An 11002-nucleotide genomic window follows, 5' to 3' on the forward strand; every position below is an offset into this window, starting at 1 on the left:
TAGCTTATGATCAAATAGCATTTTATCATTGGCCCTATTTTAATCTATCATTCTTCCTTCTACAGCTTTACTTATTTATTTTTATATGTTTATTCCAATGAGACTGGCATCTCTGTAACAGAAATTTCTTCTCTTGTAAATCATTGACATTCTAAATCCATTATTTATCAACTTGTAAATACTATCTTCTGGAGAATTTGGACCATTAACTTCCTTTTTTTTTTTTTTTAAATAAATTTAAGAAACGACCATTAGCTTAGTCTGGAACAGGTTTCTAGTTGTTAATTTGAAGCCAACTTATATGGGTTCAATCCTGATAGATGCATTAGTGAAACTAACATGCTAGTATATTAGCCAGGTTAAATTACTATTTAATTTCAGTCTGCCAACAGACGGCCATTTCCACACTCAATTTCTTAATTTGTTGATTTGTGTGATTGTGAATAGTTAACGTAGTTCATCAAAAAAAGAAAAAAAAGGAAAAAGAAAAGAAGAATGGTTAACGTAAAATGGTGGGTTGCATAAGGTAGAAAATATTCACCACTTATATTTACACAAGTCAGCAAATTGTGAAAATAGGTGTGTGATTGTCTCTAGAATTATGCGTTTAATTTCTCTTAGATGTGAAATGTCTTGCTGTTTTGATTCAAGTGATAGAAAGCCTCAAATTTCATTTGTGCCTTAAGTTTAGTTTGATATGTAACATAGTTGTGCAAATGCTTTTTGAGAGGTCATCCAATTATTTTGTTGAAGAAATGTTGAATTACTTAATCCTAGTTTTGATCAGGAGCAGATTTTGGGGTTGCACATCATTGCCTATATCCTTCCAGGCCAAGTAGAATTTGCAAAATTGTAATAGCCGAGACTTTTTCTTTGCTGAATAGTGAAATTAATGGAGTGGTTTGTACTTACTTTGTAGTCATGTTCCTGGTGATAATCTACCTACTGAAATAAAGCAGTACACCAATAACACAAACAGAAATAAAGCGGAAAGCCCATATGGTTCCCTTGTCTTTTTCTTCTCTTTTGGCCGTATGGGACTCGAAACTTCCCCATTCGCTAGAGATGCTTTTATTCATTTACCACTATTTTAACCCAAATGTAAAGACCGTTTTCTCTGTTCTCTTCCTTTTCCTTTACTGGCTTTATTAGAGAAAAACTTGACAATATGCAGGTACGTTGACTAGGGAGAAGTAGGGATGGCCAGTACCCACTGGGATAATGGGTACCCAGCCCGATAGTTCCGGGTATTACCCTATCTCTCATGGGCAAAGAGAATTGGGCTGGGTATTCTCCTGAACCTGATCGAGTCGGGTTTGGGTATTGCCCGAGTCCAATCTGTATTATTATTATAAAAATAAAAAAATAAAAAATAAAAAAGAAGAAAACCTAAAGAAAAAAACCTTTCTGGCCTTTTCTATAGGGAAGCTAAGGTAAGTTGGAACAAAACTGGTAGAAAATAGAACCCAAACAATTGCACAGAGCATCAACCCAGTCAAAGAAGTGGCTAATGGGTCTGAAGCAAACCAATCATTCTTATTTTGGTGTAATTTCCAATTCAGTGTCCTATTTTCCAACTCTCACCTCAAATGACAGTTACAAAATTTTTGAACCAATAAATCAATCATATTTTAGATTGGACAAAACTTAGATATAGCATAGGTGTTGTTCCTTAGATTCCATTCTTAAGATTCTGCCATGTGGCTATTTAACTAAAAAATATACTTTCTTTCTATGAAAAAAAATTTACATGGTAAAATTTTAAAAAAAGAACCTAAGAAACAACATCTAAGTACTGTACTTAAGTCTTGCCCTTTTAGATTTTAGCCCAGCTTCCATCTCATTAGCAAGATCACAACAAAAACTGAAATACTACTTTTCGAGTAACCATTCTACCATAGATTTATGACCATCAAGAAACTATAGAAGAATAACACAACCACAGAGAAGATCTGATTACAAAAATATTGACAAAGCTGAACCAACAACAATCACACTAGCGGCAGAATACAAACATAAACGGCAAAATGATAATAGAAGAAACAAAGTAAACGCCAACAAGTTTTGTAGCTATTGAGAAAATTGCTTTCAGTAAGCTTAATTATGCTTTGAAATTCCATCTTATGGCAGGTTTCTGCTTTTTTTTTTTTTTTAGTCCTTTCTATTTCTTTGTTGTTGTTTTTATATTTTATTTTTTAGTTTTTAAAATTTTTTTCCTCCTTCCTTAAGTTCTCTTCTAAATTGATTCGTAACTTCTAGACCTAATAGTCTTTCCAGTTTTATATTGGCTTTGTAAAAATTTTAAGAGTCCCATTAGTTGAGGTTTTTAATCCGATCCATATTATTATTATTAATTATTTTTTTTAAAGGGGGTTTGGGTCAGGTTTGGTATCCACAGGCAAAAAATTCAGATAGGCATCGAGAATGGACAATAATTAGGTCTTGAGGTTAGGGATGGCAATTTTGCCCCACCATACTTGACCCGCCCCTCCTCGCTTTGCTCCACGCCGGTTTTCCTCACCTTGTAAAGGTCGTGGGGCAGGGATGGGGCGAGATTTTAGCCCCGCATCACTGGATCGGGTAGGGATGGGTTTAGACTTTTTAGACCCAACCCGCCCCACCCTGCCCTGCTCCATCCCAGCCCCGCCTTGCATTGATAAGGATTAAATTGTAAATTTTTTATACTCTAAAACCCTACAATTTAAACAAACATATCATCAGCTTATTTTATTCTACCCAACAAGGTTTTCTGCCTCTTTTTTTCTTTAGTAAGGTTGGAAATAAGGTACCAATTTTAACTTTTTTTTTTTTTGTCTTTATTATAAACAAATTTATATACTATTAAATCATTGATTTCGTATTATGAGATTTTTTTTTTGGTGATATTGTCTTGTTAAACACTTTAATAATATTATTCAATTTTTGCTAAAAATTAGTTTGATTTGATGGGATAAATTTATTTGTAATTTCAAGTATATTTTTATTAACGAAATAGGTTTTATTAAAAAACAATTGTAATAGTTGTGGGCAAATTAACAAGAAGTAAAGTTTTACAGGGTGAAGCAGGGCTTCGCGAGGCCCCAAGGGGCGGGGATGGGGAAAGAAAATTTTCCCTGTCATTCGGGGCAGGCCGGGGATGGGGTAAGACAAAACCATGCATGGTAGGAACGAAGACCTCATCCTTCGGACTTGCCCTGCCCCATTGCCATCCCTACTTAAGGTCTGAATATTCATGGATAAAATTTGCAGGTCGAGTTTAGGTATACTAGACCCAAACCCAGCCCATGATCATCCTTTGACAGATTGTAACCAAACTCTATGCTATGGAGTCCAAGTGTGAGGCCGATAAAGATAAGGTATCGTATAGCACCTTGGGAACGGACCACTAAGATTGTATGGATATTGTATTTTCTGCCTTGTTCTAGAATACAATTGATAGTGATGTTACTAGTTTAATGCTCTCTTGGCAGAATACAGGCAATCTACCTCATCCTGTTAACTACCCATTTATAACTCTCATACCCAAAACAAAAAACATGGAGCACGTACATGAGTATCACCCTATAAGCCTTTGTAACGTTCTCTACCAAAAAAAAAAATTCAAAAGTACTTGTGAATGGATTGAAAAATGTTTTGCCCACAATCGTCACTGAACATCAATCAACTTTTGCTAAGAATAGGCTTATATCTGATAAAATTATTATTGCTTTTGAGACCTTACATTGTATGAAAACTAAACGTCTGGTAGTATGAGTTTTATGGCACTGAAGCTTGATATAAGTAAGGCCTATGACCAGGTAAAGTGGGCTTTCTTAGAAGATCTTATGAGAAAAATGAGCTTCAATGAACGATGGATTGGCCAGATCATGATCTATGTTAGGTCTATCACATACTCAATTCTAATCAATGGTGACCACAAGGATTGATACAGCCCACTAGAAGAATAAGGCAAGGAGATCATTTATCCCTTTTTCTTTTCCTGTTATGTACCAAGGGTCTAAATGGGAAAATCAAACATGCCGATAAAGTGGGTGACATTCTAGCTTTTCTTATGCAACAGAGGTCCAAAGAACCGGTTTGTGCCTAGGTTCGCAGTTCAACTTGATTTTTGACTTGTTTTTATCGATTTTAAGGGATTTTACCAAACCGAATTGGTGCTTGGTTGAACCGGCTGATCTGGTCTAGTTTTTAAAACAATGATCCAAAGCTACTCATCTGTTATTTGCAGATGACAGACTTTTTTTTTTTTGTAAGGAAACTACTAAAAGAGTTTGACTTATCTCAAGTACTTTTTTAATGGAATCTTCTTTTGTTTTAATGAGAAATTGTCACATCATCTACTAACAAAATAAAAGATGGAGATTAAAACCCACTACTACTGCCATGTGTATTTAAAGCAAAATGAGACATCCATTTAAAAAAGTACTAGAGGTAAGCCAAACCTACTAAAAAATGTGTTAAAGTACTAGAGATCTTGTTATTTTATGAGGTTTCCTCAAGTAAAAAAGTGAACAGAAATAAAACAACCCTCTTTTTTAGTAAGTCTACTCCTGAAGGTCCAAGAATTATAATTAAGGATGTGTTGTAGGTACTTGAGATTATGCAATATGAAAAATACTTGAGTCTTCCATCTCTAGTGGGGAAGGGGAAGAAAGCAAGCTACAATTACATTAAAGAACGGGTTTGGAAGAAATTATAGGGCTGGGAAGGGAAGCTACTATCTCAAGCAAGCCGGGAAGTATTGGCTTGTTTATAAATAAACAAATATGAATGAGATTTTTATCAAGCCAAGCCCAAGCTATTTATGAACAACTTGGTTCATTTATAGCCCTATATTTCCACAAGCCCTTCCCTCCTGATCGGATAGCAACTCTGTTGTTTTCCAATGTTAAAACACCCATACCTCTTCTTTATCATCATTTCATACTCTATCACTTAATTACTTTCATCTCAACATTTTTAGTTCTCAGTTTATCTCTCATTAGTTCCTTTTTGCTTTTTCATTTGGTTAGTAGAAGGAAATTGTAAAATTTCATCTATTTACGTGTAGGGATGAAGAGCCCAAATAAGGATATTGGGTCGTGGGTTGTGCCCAAGAACGTCAAATAGCCCGAGGACAGACAAGTACAAACGAAGGTAGATAGATATTGGACCGAGGAAGAGGTCAGGTCATGATGAGCAAGTGACGTTGTCCGAGGAGCAATACCACCTTGGCCAACAGTGTGGAGGCCTAAAGTCTGACCACCCATCAAGTACTGGGCAGCAGGCNTGCGCCAAGAACGTCAAATAGCCCGAGGACAGACAAGTACAAAGGTAGATAGATATTGGCCGAGGAAGAGGTCAGGTCATGATGAGCAAGTGACGTTGTCCGAGGAGCAATACCACCTTGGCCCAACAGTGTGGGCCTAAAGTCTGACCACCCATCAAGTACTGGGCAGCAGGCAATCGTGCTTGAAGGATAAGCATTAGGAAGAGATGAGACAAAAGAAAATTGAGAAACATCTGGGAAGAAAGCTGTACCACTACATTGAATGCTCTGCATCTAAACCCTTAGCCGCATTAATGTGGAAGTAATACCGTAATAGTAATTTTCAGTCTTACAGCTACCTACAAAGATTCAATAAGTGCTGATGGACAGTATCAAGAAGATTAACAATCCGACCTACACGTAGAGGGCCTGAGATGAAAGAGAGGAGGGAATATAAAAGGGAAGAAAGCCATTACAGAGTGGATGATCAGAAAAACCAATGGAAAATCAGTGTAACCAGGAACTGTAATTTTTGTTAAAGTCTAAGAGAAATATACAAGAACATACCTTCCTCAGACTTGACCGAGGAGAACTTTTCTTAAAAAAAAAAAAATGAAAACAATCACAAGTCACAAATCTCATCACCAATACAAACACATGAAAAGCCTTTCACAAACACAAATTAACTCAAATCCCATTACATCCAATACACGCTCTCAACATCAACAAATAAACTCACAAAGGAGATATTCACAATCCTAAACCATTAATATAACCAATGATGCTCTCTCACTCAAAAAATATAATTTTTAACTGGAATGTCTGGAATGTGATGCCATTGAAGGACACTATTTTATTAATTGTCATTAAAGTTCCATTTCATTGATTTGAATCCAATAATATATACTACTGCTTTAAGAAACACCTACGTGACAAGACTGCAAGTGTTTTAAATTAGGTAGAAAGTAACCACCAATCAAAACCAAAACCAGTGGAACTTAGAACAAGATTCACTTCCAATTGTTCGGTCTGGTCAATCAACCCACTGAAGAAAATAATTGGCTCAGAGAGAGGAATGAGAAAAGCACCACAAAACCGATGAAGTCTTAAGGGGGATTTTTTTTTTTTGAAACCCTTGAGTGGGAGTTCATAAATGTGCGGATATAAGATAAAGAAAGTTCCCTTGTTCATTATTATTAGGAGGAGCTTGTGGCTTTCGTGTGGAATGCACACTCCCAAATTGACTAATAATACTACTTTTTTTATTTGGAAAAAAATAAAGCAAAGTTTTTGGATTCGCTTTCATAGCGGAATTGTGGTGGTGGATTTAAGTTGGAGAGCACACTACATTAAATATGCCACTTATATATCTTTCTATTCGTGTGGAATGCACATTCTCCTAATTTTTCCTTTTATTTTCCCTATTCTTTCCATTTTTCAAGTGGTCCTAATCAGCCATTCATCTTTTGTTTTATTTTATTTTTCTTCCTTAAAAAAAAATAAATAAATAGACACAAAAATGGTAATAGTCAACATTTATTTTAACATTGATGGTGTGACAAAATCCAATCAATTTATTTCAAAATAGATAAATGAGATTTAAAGAAATCTATAATGAAGTTACCCTAAAAATTATAGAGTATCTTTTTTTTTTTTTAATTTTAAAAATTAATGAAATGAACACATAATTATATTTTTTCTTGATATATATATATATATTTCACTTTTATATTTGGATACCCACCATGGGATTATGGATTATTAAATCTTATGGAGAAATTGCTCAAAAAAAAATCTTATGGAGAAAAAAAAAAAGGAAACAGTTTGATTATTCAAAATATACTATATAATAAAAGTTGGAAATTATTATTGTGTACTTCTGAAGTACCATAAATTTATACTCCCTCATCTCACATGAATGGTAGGTCCACTAATTAAATTTATGGTGAGACACACCATTTATATGATAGGGGAGAGTACGTATTTATGGTACTTCGGGAGTATCTAAAAATTTTCCATAAATTGGACTTAGAAGCCGTGGTTACGCCAAGTAACCGTGGTGTCTTGGTCTGATGATAAAGAGCGCTCATCAGGAGCGGACGCCATAAGTTGATAACTCTCTCTTCCAAAAAAAAAGAAATGCAAGAAATTTTTAAAGATTTTTCAATAAATTCATTTACTTAAGTTTTTAGATAAATCAAAAAAAAATTTGATCTTTATCAACTTCTTTGAATAAAGTAACAATAAGTGTTCTAATGAACTTCTTCTTTTTTTAAAAAAAAAAATATAAAGAAACAATTTTGCTAGCTTACGTTAGTTTTTTTTTTTTTTTTTTTTTTTTTTTTTTTGGGAATAAACATTTATCCTACATCATCTATTTCCTAATAATAAAGTAACAAATTTAAAAGTATTATTTTTCTTCTCAAATTTTTTTCTTTTGGAATAAATAACAAAAAATAGCTAATATTTATTAACTTTAACGTAAACTTAAAAAAAAAAAAATTCTAATAACATTAACAATTTTTTTGGGATAAAGTTAAAAAAAAAAAAAAAAAAACTAATATGTAACTAACATAAATTTCTTAATTACGTAAACTCCTTTTTCTTTCTGTTTATATCAAGTTATCAACTTCTTCATAACTTAAAATTATCTAATATAAAAGTGGGGGTATATAAACAGTTTGGTATATTTTTCCCTTTTCCTACTGTATGGTTCTTGATGTATTCTTTCCTTCTCATACTTACCTTACCTATGAAACTTGCATGTATGTATTTGCCTTCTTCTTTTGTTTTTTCATAAAATTCCCTTCTTTATTTATTTTTTTTCATCAAATTGAATATGTTATGTGTGCGGGTTGCCTTTTGTTTAAGTTATTTTTGTTAACTTTGATCTAATTTATATGCTTATTATGGTCTTCAGAATCAATTGTATATCTTGCATGAAAACTAACAAATTAATTTTAACAAAAATCTTATTCACTTTTTGAAAGATCTGTTTTCCAATATGTGTAGATCCCACAGGTAGACATGAGACCAAGATTTGAGCATCCAAAACTATGATAATGAACATCACTCCACAAAGAATGGAGACAGAAAATTAATTAAAAATAAAAAGGGTGATGTAAAAACAATGGATATTTAAGGTGATGTGAAATCTCCATGACTTTGCTGTTGTCCCCTTGCTATCAAAGTTAACTCAATTTTCATGTGAGTATCTTTCCTTTAACTTTAATTCCAAATTTTTTTAATGTTTAGAAATCTATATTGTTTGTAATTATTGAATTCAGAGTTTCTTTGTGTCTATATATTTATGTTTGTTATTGTGAATTTTTCTTTCATTTTTTTTTTTCATTTTATAAATTTGGATAGTTTTAATTTGTAAATTTGGGATGATTGCTTGGGGTTAAAGTAAAGATATTAGGTCAATTTTAATCATAATTCATGCAATAGTAGGGTGTTAGATGTTGATATTAATTTTATGCTTATTTACATGAATTAACATAAACATCTTAGCATGTTTAGTATTGATATTAATTTGACACTTTGAGATGCAAATGCTTCATTATAATTAAATATAAATGTTATTATGCCGGTATGTTATAATCATTATTTGTTGTTCCTCACCCTACTTCACCTTATTTGTTATTTGAATAAGTAAAAGTTATCTCTTAGTCCGATCGGGTATAACATTTCTCTTCAATCATTAATTAGTGTTTCTCAATAAAATTATTCATATTATAAGTTTATGACCAAAACCATGCAAAGCCCGACCCATTTACTACTAAAAGCTTTTAGAAATTTAAAACTTGCTGTAATCTTTAAAATATTTTTATTATTTTATTTGTTATTAAATTTAATTATATTATCAAAAAATATATTTTTTAAAATTTATATATAATTCTTTTATTAAGCCGTGCATCGCACATGTATAATACTAGTTAATCATAAAAGAGAGAAACGAAGGAGAACACATCTAGTAAAAGAAGAGAGAAAAATAAATTGATTTCATTATGCAAAACTACACATTAGAGAGTAATTATAGAAACGTAGTTGAACCCTACTTCAATCCTAACAAGACTAGGCTACTTGCCTTGCAAGTACAAATTAATTGGGATTTAAAACTTATTTTGGCCGAATAGATTCTAAAATATCTAACATCTAGAAAAGAGAAATTGAGGAAAGAAAACCAATAAATGAGGGGAAACAGAGATTGGAGCTAGTGGATTTTTCTATAGAATTTTCTTTTAATTGTTCTTAACACATGAAAAGGTTTTAATACCTTATGAATGTTTATATGAACTAATGTAACTCTCCATTGGTACCTATTGAAGGGTAATAAACCTTTGAATATATATAGTAGTTCATATTCACTTGGTAACTAACTTCTTCTCTAAAAAATTCTTCATAGAAACACTAGAAATCTGTTGACCTTCTACAAAAAATTGTTATTTGAGAACCCAATAAACTTGGTTGTATTCAATGAACAAATTTGTAGTAACCTTTTATCAATTCTTGTTTCAAGCACATAGATGATAAATGTTTATGGTATAGTTTTAAAATATTTAGGGTAAAATACAATAACCTACCATGAGGTTTGGTCTTAAAAATAAACCAATTTAGGCCTTGTTTGTGCACTCTTTAGTAGGGCTGTAAACAGTTCGATTCGGTCGGTTTTTTTTATCCAACCAACTAAAACCGAAATTTTTGATTTTTAAAAGTCTCAACTAAAACCGACCGAAATAGTTGAAAAATCGTCGGTTTCAATTTCGGTCAGTTTCGGTTTTTGGGCCTGGAGTTTAGGCCAGTTAGGCCTTTGGTTGTTTTTCCAAAAAAATTTTGTTTGGGCTTTTTTTATATATATTAAAAAAAATGCAGTATTCAAGCCTCTTGTTTAATGGCCCTTTTATGCTCTTATTAAGTCTTTTTTAGAAACCTATTTTGGGCCTTTGTTAGGAACCAGTTGTGGCCCAGATTCGGGCCTTCTCTATTTTGGAAATGGCCATCTTTGGGCCTTTTTTAGCTTTCTGTTTTGGCCCTTTTGGCCTAGATTCAGGTCTTTCCTATTTTGGCCATTCTTGGGCCTTTTTACACATCCATAAAGCATTTTACCAAAAAAAAAAAAATCACAACCTGCTTGCATGCTGTACATTTTACATTTTTCATAACTTGCTTTTCTCAACATAAATCTAGAAATACACATTATAGCAGATTCTTCAACAATAATCACAACCTGTTACAGATTCATAAATCCAAAAATACAACACACACAGCAGATTCATATATCACAACCTATCATAAATTCATAACCTGCTTTAGAGCTTCTATTATGCTCATTAAAATACACATCACATATTCATAAATCCAAAAATAATCTGTTAACATGATATAACTTGTCCACAACACATTTGCACAAGTACAACCTGTCAACACAGATTCATAAATCCAAAATAATCTAGAGCCAAAAATTGCTCTAGTGCTTAAAGCCTCAAACTAAGCTATAACTTGTTACAAGCACCCATCAAATACAAACAAGATTAAAAAATAAATTGTACAAGTCAAAATAAAATAACTAGTGCATATTTCATTACTTCATTAGTAATATGCCAAAGTCCACATATTGTTCATATGTCAATACTTACATAATAACATTATAGCCAAAGACTCAAAATAAATTGGCTATATGTCAATGTCAACATATACACTTTCCATATTTAATATTTGGCCAAAGATTCAAAATAAATTGGCATTGCCTAT

Source organism: Quercus suber, unplaced genomic scaffold, assembly GCF_002906115.3.
Source record: "Quercus suber isolate HL8 unplaced genomic scaffold, Cork oak 2.0 scaffold_39, whole genome shotgun sequence".
NCBI lineage: Eukaryota > Viridiplantae > Streptophyta > Magnoliopsida > Fagales > Fagaceae > Quercus > Quercus suber.